The sequence below is a fragment of the Sinohyriopsis cumingii genome, chromosome 5 (assembly GCF_028554795.1).
Source record: "Sinohyriopsis cumingii isolate HCF-2022 chromosome 5, ASM2855479v2, whole genome shotgun sequence".
In the NCBI taxonomy this organism is placed as follows: Eukaryota; Metazoa; Mollusca; class Bivalvia; order Unionida; family Unionidae; genus Sinohyriopsis; species Sinohyriopsis cumingii.
In genome coordinates this window covers 49,236,053-49,247,418 of record NC_142965.1, presented here as the reverse complement: position 1 = coordinate 49,247,418, position 11,366 = coordinate 49,236,053, and positions in this window count along the sequence as shown.

Genomic DNA, 11,366 nt, shown 5'->3' with positions numbered 1-11,366 from the left:
CAGATTATTCATGATTTCTGAATTTAGAATATTTGTTTCTCTAAAGTCAGTATAGTCCGATTGCATTCCGTCGCTTAAATCCTCACTGAGTGGGACAGGTACAACTAAATTAAATGCAAGAATAACCTGGCTATCTTTCTCAACTTGCTCATTTAACATATTTATTATGCAAAGTTGTTTTCGTTTTCGCCTCCCAGGAGTATTTGTGATATAACTTAAATCATTTACTTTCTTTTCAACCGTGTAAGGACCATAATAATTTTGAATAGGATTGGCAAGAGAGACAGAACTCTATCATCAGACTGAAAACTACTTTCCTTTGTATTGTTATCAAAACTTAATTTCATTTTTGACGTAATAAAGTGAAGATTAGTTCTTGCAACCTCACAAGTCTTAAACAACTGATACTTAAAGTTGGAAACTTAATCGAAAAGATTAATTTCGATATCTTCATGAGGAAGAAGTTTCTCTTTTAACAACTTCAGTGGTCCACGCACAGTATGTCCAAAAACTAGTTGAAATGCACTAAAACCTGAAGATTTTTGAACTGGTTCCGTAGCAGCAAACAATAATAGATGAATGCCTTCATCCCAATCTTTGCCCGTATCAAAACAATATGACCGAATCATATTTTTTCAAAGTTTGATGAAATCTTTCTAATGCCCCTTGCCTATCAGGGTGATAGGCAGAAGACTTGAATTGTTGTATGCCTAATTCGTACATAACTTTCTGGAAAATTCCAGACATAAAACTTTACCCTCGATCAGATTGGACAGATTTTGGAAGGCTAAATTGAGTTTTTTTTAAAAAAAACTTTATCAAAGCTTTTACTATTGTTTTAATTTTAACATTCATCAAAGGAATTGTCTCTGGGAATCTTGTTTACGTACACATTATGGTCAACAAGTATTGGTTACCTGAAATGCAGGAATAGGTTGCAGATGAGCCTTAGGTATCTTCTGATTGGGGTTTCCTACAATTTGACAAGTGTGACAAGATCTGCAGTATTCACAAAAATTACTTTTAATTTTTGGTCAATAGAAGTGATTCAAGATGTTGTGATAAGTCTTATTAATCCCTAAATGACCAGCGAAAGGAATTTCATGGGCCAGACTAAGAAATCCTATCTGTGCGATTTGGAACTACAGTTTGATACTTTACTGACCACTCATTACCACCGAGTGCCTCAGGTTGTCTCCATGTTCTCATAGGAATCCCATTTTTAACGAAATAAGAAACAGGTACTTTCGTGGCTTCAGTTTCACTAATGACCCTTTTAAACAAACATAATCTTTTTCCTGTTCGACGACAAGTGATTGTATTTCGTCACCCTGATTAGAATAAAGAAAATGAGTAGTTAAAAGAGGATCACTGTGATCAATACCGTTTGATTGATCCAAACGAGGAGTGAAAGTGACCTCATCAAAAGCCTGACCAGTCCATGTGTCAGCTAAAGGAATACCATAGCTCTAGTTACTGCACAAGTTGGGTATAAATCAAGGAATTCTTTCCCAATATGATTAACTTTCTGATCCAAACAAAGCTTGTCAGTTACAAGTGGATTAACCACAAATTTATTTCCATCTAGGTCATTGCCTAGTAATAAATGAACGTCCTTAATGGGTAAAACATACACTGTTCCGACTGTGACGGGCCCTGAGACTAAGTCTGAGTGACAAATTTACACAATAGAAATGAGCATTAACAAAGCCGCACTCTACTCCCTGAATAAGAACACTCATTAGAAGAAAACTTCTCAGAAAAAGAGCATAGTACCTGATAATAAAAGACTCTGAGAAGGTCCCTTGTCCCTAACAATTTTAATAGGGATAGGGCTGGCCGAATCTCTCATGAGTGATACAGAACCCTTCAACATGAATGGTTCATAATTCTTCATAAACAAATCAAACTGGTGTATTAAACCCAACAATTGTGTTGTTTTCAATACATGACCGTGACCATGACCTCTTAGAAATAAGATTATTTGGAATCTGTATGTCTTGATTCTGTTGTTTATTTTTCAGTTTGTAGAAATCAGAAGTAACGTGTCCTTTCTTCTTGCAGTATGTACAAGTAGGAAGAGATAAAGACTTCTGATCAATCTTATCAGAAACTTGATTTCTAAAAGTTGTGCCAGATTGAGATTTGGAAGGGCTCGTATTAGTCTGAAATATATTTTTTTTTACCAGAAGACTGGTGAGTGGAAGACTTGCTTACAAATGAAACTTTATGAGCTAAGGAATACTCGTCAGCAGTGCGAGCAGCATTTTCTAAAGGTTCAACCTTATGCTCATCAATATAAGTCTTAAGGTTAATATGGACACAGTTCTTGAACTCTTCAAGTAAGACAAGTCTAAAGTTTTCGTAATCTTGATCAATTTTCTTGGCTAAGCACCACCTATCAAATAACTGCTCCTTTTCTCCTGCAAATTCGACATGAGATTGTCTAGTTTCTTTTTTATAGTTCCTGAATTTGTGTCTAACTCATAACCTTTAAAGATTCATTTCTTAGCCAGATCATAGTCAGCTCTTTACTGTACTGACAGGGAAGCATAGATGTCTCGGGCTTTGATAGAAAGTGCACTTTGTAATAATATAGTCCAATGCTCACTTGGCCATTTCGAAAATTAAGCAATTTTTTCAAAATGAGGAAAATATTTTCAACTTCTATTTCTCTAAAGGGGGACACTAACCTAATATTCTTTGTAACATCGAAACTTAAAATTATATGTAAGGTTGGAATTGCAAGCTCTAATTCTTTTAATCTAAATTGAAATTCTCTTCCTTTTCTTTTTGCATTTGCATTTGTCTCTCTCTCCTCTTTCTCCAATTGCATTTGCATTTGTTTTTCTCCATCCTCTTTCTCCAATTGCATTTGCATTTTATTCTATCTTTTCTCTTTATCTGATTTCATCTGTCTTTCTTGAAGCTCAAGCGTTCTTAACTCTACTTCCATCTTGTATTTTAATTTTAATTCCTTTACTTTTTTGCTAGGGTCTGATACAGATTTACTAATCAAATCCAAATGACTTTTATTCAAAACATTCTTTTCCACCAAATATTGGACCAAAATATTAAAATCTCAAAAAATAATCCAAGAGTTAAAGACATAAATCCTAGTAATTTAAAGTCCTGAATAAAATTTAGTAAAATCCCGAAGAGATCCAAAACTGAAGGCGATGATGTGTCTGTTATAGCCTACGAAGTACTGATGTGTCATCAGTCATTTGTTTATTCACAGTAATATTATTCCAGGTTTGGATATATTATAAATTGCAGTGAATGTCTTTATCCAAGAATTTTATCTGAGCACTATTGTATTTCCAGAGAAAATAATCACTTGAATTCAATAATTTAAAGACAATAAAATTCAACCCAAACTGTTCAAATTACAATGCAACTTGAAGGTGCTAGATGTTAAAGCACAACTGACTAAATTCTCACAATCACAAGATTATAGTGTTCTCTACTTGACCTCAGGTCACATTACCTAATGGAAAATAACCTTCTAGAATTTTTTAATAAACCTTGTTTAATTACAACACAATAACCTGTAAAACTCACTCAGGAATCTCAACAAAAAACTGATCCAAATCAACATATTTATTCCTTCTTTTTTACCTGTATAATAATCCTGATATTTAGCTCATACACAAAGAGAATAATTTAGCTATGTATTAGTTGTTGACATAAATGAAATAAAAAAATGAAAAAAGTCAGTCAGGTCAAGCAGAGTTTTAATGTCAGTGCACAGCCGATTGGATATTCAGCTACTCTGACAATCATTGGCCTGCTCGTCGCAAATAATTTGGCAAGTTATTAGACCCCGCGCAGCTTAAAACTACAAACTCCTTGTAAAGTGAAATCACAAGCAAGCGATATGTTATAGGGGTATGGGCATCCATGCAAAAATAAGGTATATGGAACGCTGGTCCCGCCTGACGGTTCCGAGTTAGCGGACGATGTTGGAGCATTGGATCAGCTCGCAAAACCAAGCGTCTGACATCAACAGGGAATACATTCCACTCGTTTCAATGTTACAGTACCAAAAACTCCAATACAAAAAGAATGGGCACGCGCTAGACGCGTTTAATGGTGCTGATGTCGTTCTTAAAGTTACATCTGTAGGCAATGACTGGGATTGGCCTATTGTTAGCAATGATTGTCGCCCTTCACCGCATTTGTGTTTGAGCTCACAGCTTTGGGCTGCAGACTTTTTCAATGGCCAGAACTTTCACCACTCGGGAGCTTTCCATGAGAGCTAAAAGCACGCCGAAATATGTGTCCTCGCCCAGACAAACCCCAACACAGTATTCAATCACAAGTCAAGGCATTTAGGCTGATCCTCGATGAAGTCGACAAACATGTGGCCATGAAAAATTAGATAAGAGCTGCATTGTACAGGGCATTTGCTTTGGTTGCCATCGACGAGATGGCAAGAAACGAATTAATGGCTAGAGGGAAAGCAGAAAAAGAGAGTATTCGAAGTATCGTTGGAAATTCTCAATATGATGTATTTCATCTGTGTAAAAAGCTGAACACTAAAAACGACTGAAACAATAGGGCCACTAAAACAGTTGTGGTGGCAGCTTTCTTGCTCTCAGACTCAGCAGATAAACGTTGGTCAAAACATAGTTCCAGCGTGCCACCATCATACTGTTTTTATTTTACTTTGATTTCAGCTTCTTGACATGTTGTTTTAATTATTTTTGCGCGTGCATAAAATAAAACAATTGCAGCCTCGGATGCAACCACCATCCTTCCGTATGGTTTTATCTGTAGCAGCATATCGTGCATATTCAGTGTTGGTTTTAGCAGCATCTTTATTTATTACCACCAAATAACCAAGTCCCAGAATACTGAGTGTTGTACTTGTCACGTGTAAAAGCGAGTCAGTAAGAAAGAGCATGTGCACATTTTGCTTTGCTCATGTTAAAGACGCCTTTGGATGTTAGCGAAGTAGCAAATATATAATAATTTTTAACAAACTTTATGAGATCAACCGTCCATTACGGCCTCCAACAGATCGACTAATTTGAAATCTATGGATCCGTAAAACAGAGAAAATCCATCTACTTTATATTATCATGTACACTTGGCTGGTTTCATTGATCAAAACAGCTAAACTCAGGGCCGTAAAGAGCGATCACAGGCCCTGGGGTAAGAAACACCCGGGCCTCTCCTTGTTCTTGTTCAAACAAAAGTTTTCTTTTATAAAATCAAAAAGTGTTGTTCGGATATATCCCGGGTTGCCCCCCCCCCCCCCCCCCCGTTTGTCGGCCCTGGTTAAACTAGAATGACGCAACAGAAGGCGTTTAGACCTACCTTTCCTTATATGGATTATAGTGTTAATTAATCATGTATAGTTCAGACTAATTAACATGAGTCCATACTTAAGGACGCCCCAAATGTACAATATTTAATGTGAGGTGAATATTCTTTAAATCTACTCTGAATAAAGTCCATACTTTAAATGCATGTTCTCATGCATGTGTCTGGGAATAAATCAACCTTACTTACAGTGGTGGCCTAAAATATCACATCGCCAAAACAACTCTATATATCAACAGCCTAAATTGGGTAACAAAAATTATAAAATAACTGCATATATTCACGATATTTTAATGTTTACCACTGTAATCTTTATGATTACTTAACACAAAGTAACAATAGGTGGTAATGTGGTAAATACAACAGCTTGTACCAAACGAAAAGCCGTCGATTGTATAAATTATGTTTATATTTATATAGTCATGCTTAGGTGAGGTTTGGCAGTATGAATTTACTGATGAAAACTAGTGCAAAAGTTACAACGATTGGGAGAGAAGTATATCTTTATTTTTATTTAATTGGGGACACCTGGTCGTCTGAATTAATTAGTTTCTGTAGTATGACACATGATACTCTGTATTAATTCGTTCTTATAGCATGATACCTGGTAGTCTGTATTAATTCGTTCCCTTGATATGACACCTGGAAGTCTGTATTAATTCGTTCCTATATTATGACACCTGGTAGACTGTATTAACTTGTTTCTATAGTATGACACCTGATAATCCGTATTAATTCGTCACCATAGTATGACAGTTGATTTGGTCGAAACTGGTTGCATACACACACTCAATTATCAGCACTTCATCTTCCTGGGATATATGTTATCATGGTCAGAATTAACTTCGGGAGTCATAGTTTTCGTTTTACTCAGAGACATTCAGTTGGGGGTTGAAATCAGGCAAGTGATCGTGTGAAAGTTTGAATTATTTCAGGAATTTCTAGTGTTTCGCCTTAGAAGCTCAAAATGGACTTGAATTCAAACACGTATGTAATAAGTGGAGGCGAGATCATCAGCAATGACCGTATGGAACTGAACAAATTCTGCCGGGGTGGGGGACAAGCTAAGTACGTAAACCATAGAAATTATCCTAGGACTGACAATCAGATGACCTTTTCCATCTCCCAGATCCAATATTTTTCTCCATATCTGTACCATTTGACATTTTAAGCACATCAAGATACTACATCTGAAACCACAAGCACCATGGCAAGACAGTCTTTTAAAGGTCTACTAATTCCAGCACACTTTAGATGGGGTAGGTGGGGGCTGGGGCATGACCTTCTGGTTGGAGAGGGCAAAATATTAACGCACCCAATTTACATCTACTAAGGAGTATATTCCAAACTTTAAAAAAAATAAGAACGAACAATATAATTAATTGTGCATGATATGAGATAATTAAAGAGGTAAAGAGTCAATAACTCCACTTGCTAAATGTCGTATGTTTGTCAAAGGAAAGGGAATACGGGAAACATAAAATGCCTGTCAAAACAATTTTAAAAAACTCGATCACTAGAATCAGAGAAATCTGAATTAATCTTACAAAACTATAGCAAAATTTAAGTACTTGAATACTTGTGGGTTTTACTACAGTTAATAAAAAATAGACACAAAACTATAGATGCCTTAAAGTTGTGGCTATTTTCAAAGATACCGCTGGCAATATGCTATGGTATGTGTGCTGTTGTAGTATCAGCTTTCCCCTTAACCTTAACATTACCTGAGCTACTGAATCACTAATTTTGTGTTCTTCTACAATATCACCTAAAGAAATCGTATGCAGATTACATTTGGCTGCAAAAGATTTTGTTTCACAAATGCAAACTTGCTAATTTGTCAAGGTCACGAAAGTACCAACTTCTTTTAAAACTCATTTTTGGTGTCATCTTCTAGCGGCTTAAAGATTCAAGGTAGATTACTCTACTGCATCCGATGTGCATGCACTTTTATACCATCACGCATTATTGTCTGATGTGGTTCTATAAAACCGTTCCATTCCCACAGGCAGGAGTGGGCTGTGGGGGCGTTTTTTTTTAAAAAAAGATTCGATTTTGGCTTTCTTCCCCTGCCCACACCTACCCGGAAAAAATAACATACCAGGACATTTTTTTTTTGCCTGGACATGTATCTGTCTTGATTAAATTTAAGCATGCTTAAGTCCCAGTCTTGGAGGTCTATATTGTTTTTATACCACATTCCGCATTTGACTAGTGAATTTCTCACAGACGTAAGGGTCATGATATGTAAGCAGGTAAACAGGGAGGGCACTGAAACGTAGTGGATGCAAAAATGATACCACTGTTTCGATAATTCCAGTACTCTCTTTAACTAAAATTTGACGTGAGCAATGATTATCTGTGACTTTCTTTAATCATACTTTCCCAATCAGCTACACGACCGCTCCGGTGGCCTAGTGGTTAGAGCGTCCACCTCGGATGTGGGAGGTAGTGGGCTCGATCCCCGGCCGAGTCATACCAGAGACTTACATAAATGGTACTAACAGGTGCCTCGCTTGGCGCTCAGCATTAAGAGGTTAGTGTTAGGACTGGTCGGCCTGGTGTCAGGATAATGTGACTGGATGGGACATCATGCTACATGTTTGCGGCATGATGCCCCAGTGTTAGACATCACTATAAACTGCCACACTGCAGACATCGTAGCAATATGACTGATAAATTGTTAAAGCTACGTTACAAAACCAAATCACACACACACACACACACACACACACACACACTCAGCTACACAGTAACCTATGGTCTCAGTATTGACGAATGCAGAATGCCTAGGTCAGCACACATTATAAAGTAACAAAGTGCAGTATATTGAATACAGCCTATACCATACTTGGCATAATGTTGAAGTATGTGTGTGTGCGTGGTAAGACTTTTAGGATGGTTGAGAAATAGAAAAAGTTTAATGTGGTCAGAATAATGGGATAACGGTTTTAACATCTGAAAACTTCTACATCACCTACAAGAGAAAGAGAGGGAGGGGAGCATTTGTGCCAATGGCCACTGCTAACTCAAAATTTAAAATATAAGAAAACAATTTAGCAAAAAGGAGGGCTGCTACTAAAAAATGATCATGATATTGAAAGTCGGAATATATGAAGATACAATTACTATATGTTACTATCGCAACCGAAAAGAAGTAGAAAAGTGGAAAACGCAGAAGGGAAAGACGTCGAAGAAACAGAGTAAATTAAACTTGAAGAAGCCGTGATAGCATAACAAGAATAATCAGACGGTGAAACAGTAGAAAATGAAGTAAAAGAAAAAGAATTATAAGAAGTAGTAAAGGAAGTTGAATACGAACTAGAAAACGAAGTAGAAGTAGTGGAAGAATTAGAAGATGAAGTAGAAGTAAATAAAGAATCAGAAGATGTAGTAGAAGATGAAGAAGAAGTAGAGGAAACAGCAGTAAAAGAAGTAGAAGAAGACCTAGAAGTCGAAGTAGAAGGAGGTTTAGAAGAAGTCAAAGGAGAGGCAATATAAGAAGAAGATGAGGCAGAATAAGTAGAAGATGAAGGAAAAGAAGTAGCAGAAGAAGAAAAAGAACAAAAGAACAACATATTACAAAGGCAAATACCATTATAAGACCCTTAAAGGCAAATAGCATGATAAGACCCAAAAAAGCAAATAGCATTATAAGACCTTAGAAAGGCAAATATCATTTTAGGACCCTAAAATACAAATCGCATTATAAGACCCCAAAAAGACAAATACCATTTTCAGACCCTGAAAGGCAAATAACATTTTAAACCCTAAAAAGGCAAATAGAATTATAAGACCCTAAAAATGCAAATAGCATTTAAAGAAACCTAAAAGGCAAATAACATTATAAGACTCTAAAAAGCAAATACTATTATAAAACCTTACAAGGAAAATACCATTTTCAGAACCTAAAAGGCAAATATCATTTGAAGACCCTAAAAAGGCAAATACCATTTTAAGGTCATAGAAAAGCGAATACAATTATAAGACCCTAAACACCTAACCACAGTGAACGTTTATGTCACTTTATGCCAAGTAAAACAGAACACAAAATACCAATTCGCCTACATATAGATGTAAAAATAAATTAGGATGTGCGCATGCGTGGATGCATAATTACTAAAACTAAGTTTGAGAATGATATTGCATTCATGTAATATGATTTTAAGTATACCAAGTTAGGTTTACTTCTATGCGTTGATGGTATCAAACACTTTGCAGATTCTCTAAATTCATTAATAATTTTTTGCATATACCATTGAAAACCAGAAAGATTGTTTTGCCAATATCGCTGACAATTAGAAATTTAAGTTGCCATTATTATTGAGGGTTAAAAATAAATTTTGTTGGCATTCCCAATATCACTGAAAATTTGAAGGTTTGTATTGCCAATATAATTGACAACTAGAAAGTTTGTGTTGTAAATATCTAGAATGCTCGTATTATTTTACCTAACTCCATTGCCTTCATGACAGAGAAATTAAATATCTATCATCCTTCACTTTATTTTGATCACAAACTTGACATATTCTGTTGTTCACACCAAAGGAGGAATGTTGACCAAGTTAAAAGTGCCAGGTGTTATGTTCAATTTGTGATATATATGATCTTTAACTTCGGTTCAACTTTAATTAAATTTGAAATCTGACTCAAAGATAATTAATTCTCTAAGCCTTGACGCACCGAATATTTTCAGACCATTCGGGTTAGTAATTTAGCAACAGACTCTAGCTATCTCTGAAAGATCCTAGCTGAGAAAGAGTTCGGAAAAAACAACTGTTGTGACGGATGAGTACCACGCATATTTTTTATTTTCCCTCCAACAAAAAATAAACCAGCTTCAATTTAAAGTAAATTTGCAATATTTTTTAATATCGATCATCGCAAATATATTTATCATGCAATTTGGATTTGATATAATGCATCTATGCAACAACGGGGAATGTGTGCTTCTGACTATGCATCATATAGGATAATATTTTAGTGGGAGACTTTTTAATTTGGAACTTTGAGTGAATCCAAATTTCGACAGGAAATTCTTCTTTCCTAAAATAAATACCACATGTGTGTTTATATGTTATCCTCAACAGGTTTAACAATATCGTAAGTGTGAATGAATCTAGAAATTACATTAGAGGACTGCTTGCTGTATGCTATTCAGGTGACAATTTACCTGAAATGGCTTATCAAGATAATTATTCATGCATGTGTATGCCGCTGTCACTCCAAGGTTACACAAAGCCCATGGTTTACATTTAGTAAAGTCTAGTTTTCGTCTGGCTTTCTTCGAGTAAAATCTGTCTTTCATCTTGCTTTCATCCAGTAAAATCTAGTTTTCATTCAGGTTTCATCCAGTAAAATATGGCTTTCAGGGATGGACAACACAAATATCAAACAGATGATAAGGATATTCATTTAAAATATAATATAAAACAATATCAGTCTTTGATTTTTATCAAACTAATATGTTACCGCCTCATGGTTATTAAGGAAAGAATGTTTTTCTTTATTGCATTTTATGCCATGTCGCAGTAGGTAAATATTTGGTTGGGTAGGAAGCTACAAGGTATGTCTGCACACTATTGTATTGAAAAGTGTTGATTAAAAAATAGATGTATTAATTGTAAAAGGACGAAAGGTACTGATGTAAAGATAAGAGCTTGCAAAAATTGATTGGAAAACAGGCTAACGCCACTTTAATCAAACTGATCTTCTGCAATATAATCAATGGCCTCTGGAGTCCAGAAAAAGCTACGTAGATATGAGATATGACATTGTTGATTATCCTGTGGTTTTAGACACTGATGATCAAAATTGTTATATACATCTAAAATATCGCCAGAGGTGTGAGTGACAAAGGTTTATAACCTTGTTTAGGTCTCATCAGCAGTCACTGCTGGAAATTATTGATCACTTCTTAGGTCTGACATACATGTGGGTTGAGCGACTGTAGGTTGGTTGGTATGGATGTTCTATCAGTGTAAACTATGGGATCAAGATCTGAACGAAATGGGGTTGTATTTAACAGCCAATGT